The sequence below is a fragment of the Antrostomus carolinensis genome, unplaced genomic scaffold (assembly GCF_000700745.2).
Source record: "Antrostomus carolinensis isolate BGI_N321 unplaced genomic scaffold, ASM70074v2 scaffold24661, whole genome shotgun sequence".
NCBI lineage: Eukaryota > Metazoa > Chordata > Aves > Caprimulgiformes > Caprimulgidae > Antrostomus > Antrostomus carolinensis.
In genome coordinates, this window is record NW_010295235.1 from 1 (window position 1) to 7,017 (window position 7,017).

Genomic DNA, 7,017 nt, shown 5'->3' on the forward strand with positions numbered 1-7,017 from the left:
TTGTTTAGGCCAATGGTCATTTTTTGTTCAGATCAATGGCCGCTCCTCCAGGTACCACACCTTCTTCTTTCCAGGACAGTCCTTCCCCTCACCCATATGGATTCTCAGAGGCGTTTCTCCAGTGTTCACTGGCCCAACCTGGGCTGGGGGGTCTCTGCCTTGGAGCCAGGGTAGCTTTTTGCTCTCACAAGGTGGCCCTTCCCCCACTACCAATCACAACCCCCCCCCCAACCACCCTCCCTCCCTAACCCAACACAGAGGGGAAAAAGCCACAATAAATCATACGTGGTTTTCCTGCTCTGAGCCAGCTTGTTGCCCCTCCACCGTGCAGAAGCAAAGCCCGGGAGGAGGGTGGGCATGTGGGAGCAAGGAGGCATGGGGGTCTAGGGGAGCTGGGTGTCATCTGGCCCACAGCTGCTGTCTTCCTTGCTCCTAGGTGAAATCTGAGTTAGGGCAGGTTGATGCCTGGGACAGAGCGCTGCAGCTGGGAGAGGGGGACATCCGTGCTGGCAGCACCGGCCTGCAAGCACAAAATGGGGCCAGCATGACCTGTGCAACCTGCTGTAGGAAACCTGCTTTGTCAGGGGGGTTGGACTAGGTGATCTCCTGAGGTCCCTTCCAACCCCCACCATTCTGTGATTCTGGGATGGGGCAGGCTCGGCCCCCACAGCAGAGCTGCAGCTCGAGCCAGGATTTGGCCCTCCTTTAAGGATTTCTGTCTGCCTTCTTCTGCATCTACTGGAAAACTTCTCTTTAAGTCTCTTAAATTTCTTTTAGGCAAGATTTTTACCGCACCTCAAACCTCTGGTAAGCAGCACACCTATGCTGGATGGCATGAGAACCCCTAGGGCTCCTCCATGGCCCCCCACTCCCAGGGATGTGGAGGAGCATCCAACTGACAAGGGAAGAGCAGCCGGACGCCCCCCACAACGGCAGTGCCATTCCCACTGAGGCACGGCACAGCCATCACCTTTTAAAGCCATTTTAACACATCATGTCCAGCGCCTGGGGTGGGGCTGAAGCTCTCCCTTGGGGAACTGGAGGCATTTGCCTCCCGCACAGCTGCTGCTTTCTCATCAGAAGAAGCTGAAGAACTGGGGGGACCAGAGCAGTGACTGGGGTTGGAACGGTGGCACAGGGGCCAGGCTGCCACTGGGGTCCCATCCTGCTATAGCTTCTGCCTCCAGTGAATGCCAAAGTCTGCAGGGTCCAAGTTCAAGGAGAAACAATCCGCAAGTTTCACACATCAGGAAATGCCAGTTTTACACAGTCTGTTAGAAAATATGCACGACACAGTAATCGGATTTGTTTTATTAAAAAACTTGCAATAAAATTCCTTGGAATTCACCATCTTAACTTTGAGAGTTGCAATATTTTACTAGTACATAATAACACAGTCTCACATATTTACATTATAATCTTCTATATAACAAAAATAGCCATGTTGTACTACTGAATAATGCTTCCAATATTAGCCTCAACATTTTGGTACTTCCCCCAGCTGAGTCACTGTCCATGCTCTTTAGCATTTACAGTATATAACAAAGCAAGAAGGAAAACAAATAAAAAGTTGTGTGCCTCATAATTTCAGGCAAATCCCTTTAAGATTGTACTTCTCCAACTCCCACATTTTTCAAGAGAGATAAAGTGCATTGGAGGGGAAGATGTGTATGTCATAAAATATCAGCAAAGAGGCGAAGTATATTTGCAATACTGTACAGAAAGTAATGCTAGAAAAAAAGGCTCGCTTTGCAAACTGCTACTGCACTGTTTTGGCAGCAAGTCACAGGTAGCAGGGGAGAAAAGCTAAGGACAAGAAAAAGAAGTGCCTATGCAAATACCACCATGTGATTTTGCCATGGGCTTTTGCCAGGTGTTTCAGAAACCAAAGCGCAGCTGTTTGGAGAAAGGAACTTTTTTTTTTTTTTTTTTTTTTTTAATGTGGAGATGAAGGGAGACCTTGGAGAATTTCACTGGGCAGACCATTGTCTCTGAACTGGAAGTTATTTCATTAAGCTGTGCACTGGTCCATATGGTATTTATTTCGTTTGGGATTCTTCTTCCCTTTTTAACATTGGCATTTGCTGGTATGGCTCTGCAGTGTGTGAGAAGAGACACGTCTGGAAAAAACTTTGGAACCATCACCGGAAAGCAGGATGCTTCTGCTCTGTTCATGAACTACGTACAAATAGGATGCCACATTTTTTTTTTTTGTTTGCTTATAAACTAGTCTAAATAAAAATAATTCTCTTCTGGAAATGGATGGAATGTATATTTTGACATGTACAAAACCATTTTAAATGTTCACTAAATACAAGGAATATCCTCCTACAAAAATAACAGACCCTCCCACCCACTGTCCCCTCTTTACATTTCTAATTATAAAATGGTACAGTCACTTCAGGTTCCTAACATGAAACAAGAAGTAAGGATGGTATTACATACACATACAAAACATTTAGATATTTCACATCTGAAATAACTGTATACATTCAGAGCAAACAAGCATCTTCATCTGGCTATTTTTTTTTAATGCTACACAGGACTGAAGAATCACGAAATAAACAAAAAAGGGAAAATGCTATTTCTTTTTTTTTTCTCCCTCCTTTTTTTTGTTTGTTTTTGCATTCACTCCAGAAAGAACTAACTTCCACCAATTCACAATTAAAATAGTTGAGAGAGGCAAGATTAATTTCAGATGGATAATTCATCTGTTGGCTTTTCATTCAAATTCCACAACATCTTTCATTCATCTTTCTTCTTTATTTCTCCCTTTGAAATGTAGCTCCTGCTTTGAAGGGGTTTTTTTCTTTAAAAATAAGTGCCAAAGAAGAGAAAAGGCAGTGGAGTGGGTTTCCAGCCCGGCAGGGGAAGCTGTGCGGCTGAGGGCAGCCTTTTCCCTCGCTCCTCATCCCAGCCTGCAGCTGCCATCTGCTACACAAACCAATCCAGACTCAAAAGTCCATCTGGCGTTCCTCTTTCAACTGCAAAACTATCAATTAGTTCAGGTAACAGCCTGGTAAAATAAAAGAAGTGCTTGTGTTGGATCAATTGTCCCTATTTAAAAAGTCTGCTAAAACAATGCCTCCACCCTCATTTTCCCTTGCCCTTTATATACTTCGTGACATCGTTTTCACCGCTGGCGTTAACCAAGACGATTCATTTCTGTCACGCTGGGTGCCCCATATCCACTCACACATTTTGAATCTATTTAAAAAAATGAGCCAATGCTCAGCGTTCTTCAGTGAAGCAGCAATCCCAGTCAGCACTGGTTATTGGGGCAGTGGAGCCGAAGAAGCTCGGCTGCCCTCAATCTGCTGAAACCCCTGGGCCTACCTTTTATTAAGCCTTGAGCTGAAGTTATGCTGGCTCCTTTCCCCCGTGCTGAACCAGAGCAGCCCAACCAGCTACCAGAGATACAAGCAGCACAAAATGCAAGAGAGGAAGCGGCACAGCATCAGATTGATCCCAAGATCTCCTTCCCCTGCAAAAAAGGCTCACAGCAGAGCAAACATTTGTGAGAGGGGCTGGGAAGGAACAGGATGGAGTTCTCTGACGTTTCAGTCCTGTGAGACAGGTGCCTCCCAACAGCACACCAAGCTCTCCCTCTTTTGTTTAGAGAGTCAGCTTGTCCCAGCCCCTGTTCCTAGCAGACTGGTAACTTTGGCCCTACAACAGGGATCTACAAGAACAACAAATGGATTGAAAAAGCCCATTATTGCTAGCAAAGAGAAATCATAGAAACATAGAATGGTTTGGGTTGGAAGGGACCTATAAAGGGCATCTAGTCCAAACCCCTGCAGTGAGCAGGGACATCTTCAACTAGAGCAGGTTGCTCAGAGCCCCGTCCAACCTGACCTTGAATGTTTCCAGGGATGGGGCTTCTACCACCTCTCTGGGCAACATGTTCCAGCATTTCACTACCCTCATTGTAAAAAATTTCTTCCTTATATCCAGTCTAAATCTCCCCTCTTTTAGTTTAAAACCCTTACCCCTTGTCCTATCACTACAGGCCTTGCTAAAAAGTTTGTCCCCAGTCAATAAATGACCACTGGTTTTCTTGGTTTGCACAGACTATGAATTCCTATTCTTGGCTTATCTCAAACTATATGCTTAGTCATGAGCTTTTCTATGGACAGAGACCATGAAGGAATGAGCCTCTTAGAAACAAAGCCTGGGAGATTCCCAGCTGCCTGGGCTGAAAGGTGTTTCCCACTGTTACGTATAACCTGCATTGCCATTTCAGTACAGACCAACTGTTACAAGGACTTGCAGTCCAGAGTTTATATATAAAGATTTGTGCCCTGATGTTTGCCTTTTAATCACAGAATTTGCTCAATGCTGTGGCATATATTGAAAGGAAAAAGTTTGTAAGACAAAACTCTGGAAAATCTGTACGACGATTGCACTCCAGGTTTAAAAAGAGTGGTAAATAAAACACTCTTCATGGAAAACCTGCAACTGTGTAGTACTGGTGACTAGAAGTACATGGAAGAGTTAAGTGATCTGCAGATCACAGGGCAACCTGTCCATATGCAAAGGTCTTCTGAGCTAGGCATTTTTCAAATTGGACAAGCATTTCTTTTTATCTAGCGAGGGGGAAAAGAGGGTGGGTTAACAGGTTTGACAACAAAAAAGTATGGTTCACAAAATGCATATTCTTTGAGAAAGATTAAATTCAGAGCTGGATCCGTCTCTGGTGCTTGGGTTCACTTTGTAACAAAATAAGAATATATCCCAAATGAGTCATTCAACAAGAGCTGAAGTGCTGCTCTTCTTCCAATTACTTCGTCTGGATCTGATCCAGGGGTCATTGAAGTAGTGAGATCTGAAAGACCTCTTATCATATGTGATTTCAATAATTTTTTTTTTTTCAAATTGCCTCTGTAAAGCCTTTTTCTTCAGTGCCACAATCTCCCTCATGTAAAATGTCTAAAAATGGCAGCTGCTTTTGTTTTCACTACAATACAGTTGCCACAGTCCTATCAATCTACTTTTATATGCACACACGGCAATTTAATTCCATAGAATGCTTAAAGAATGAACTGCAGTGCTAGGATTGTCCTGGTTTTGAGGCCCTACAGCAGTCAGAAAATAAATAAAAAACCAAACCCAAACCCTCAGCCAGTGCCAGACCTGTATCCCCAGCAGAATGGGTCAGCCGTGGGGAAGGGACGCAGAGCTGGTGCCTTGCACATCTGCATGCACACGTTAGGTCATTTGTGAGTGCAAAATTCTGCCCATATAACTTTTTGCGTGTCCTACCTATTGAACAGACCTTTGGGAAGGCAGCTGAGTGAAACCCATGAAAATCGAAGGATACTCAGAGCAAAGTCTGTCGGTCCAAGGTTCATCCTGCAACCCAGCCTGAGTGAAGATGAGCCTCATTAAAGTGAATGCTTCTCCCACCTACTACTCACTCTCGGAAAAGAGCCTCAGATGCCAGGACAGGAAAAGCCTGGAGAGACACAAGATCAGCTGAATGACAGGAGAGCCTTTCTCAGAGAGCTGCACCATCCTCTGGTCACTGGCCCTGTGCAGGAGGTGGCCCTGTGCCCCGGTCGCGCTGGGCTGGCAGCGGCAGCCGCAGCAAAGCCACCCGCGCAGTGGGTAGGCAGTCACAGCACCAGCTTGCAGAATTATGTGCACGAGCATTTGTTCGTCAGAGGGCACCAGAGGATTTGGTTTTTATCTGGCTGCATGCTAAAGGCTGCTTTCGCTTCTGAACAGGCAGTGCTGGATCCCAGGTATTTAATGCTGGAGCCCAGGCTTAGCGGGCAGCAGTACGAAACACTCGCACAATGCTCAGGATGGGACTAATCTTGCCCAAAGCTGCAGCTTGGGGTTTAATTTTAATTTTAGGTTTAATTCTACCCTGTGAGGAATCTCAGTGGAGAGACTCATGGAAGCAAAAATGTGCACGGGCACGCAGATCTGCAGAATTAAGGCTTTCACGCGTGTTACAAACATATATCTGGGGGTCTTAATATTTATGAAGCACCTCAAATTCCCAAGGCATTTCACAGGAAGTATACATACAAAGAATATTGTCAGCCAGGTCCTGCTTTAGCAAAACATTTCCATTTGACACAGGGGCTTAATTATGCTCATAGAAGATCTGTTGAAAATAACATTATATCGATACAAGTGCAAAATCAGTTGTAAGTGCTTTTCTGAAGAAGGATGGAATAAAACTTTTGCTTAAATGCTTTCTTAAGTTCTGGCTTGAGTGATGTGTAACCTGGCTTTGCACTTGTTATCACTTAACAGTGCTCAGAGCTGTAGAAAACCTGAGGACAGGGGTGGAAAAACATCTTTCCTGAGTGAAACTGCAGGTAGAACTGGGAAAACAAAAGCAGAGACTCCCAGCCCAGATTTGCTGGGATGCCTCTTTTGGAAGATCACAATATGGTGATATATAAAACTGTCTCGTCCAGCCTAGCACCCTGCCTTTGCCAGTGGTCAGCCGTGGACCCTGAGATACCACATCTAGTATGAGATACTTAGGAAAAGAGCACACATGGTGTGATTCCTCTCCAAAATCCTTCCCCAGCACCTAGCCATACAGGCAGGGTCTCAGTTACCATCTATGTGATGCCCCTTTGAGCACAGCTCCCTTCAATGATGTTGCTGGGCAAAGGACCCCATTCAATATCAGCTGGGAGTTCCACCTCCTGCCGTGCTTTTTCACAGACCTTGCTTGCTCTGCTGTGCTGTGGGTGACTCCGCTACAGCAACAGATAATGGGTCAATCTATCCATTGAGATTAATTTAATTAAGTTTGTGAAATAAAAAGAAGACTTTGTGACAGCTCCTCTGAATCCCAAACAATTCGGCCAGAAGTTTTTTGTCTGTGTGCTGGGCTGCAGCGGGCGGATGTTAAAGGACCACGGAGAACTCGGACATCATGTTCGTCACGTCCCTGTGACATGTAGCACCCAGGCTCCAGCAGAAATTATACCAGTGCGTGTACTCTCTGTAGGGAGACCTGACTGTGTATTACCACCTTCACTCTTT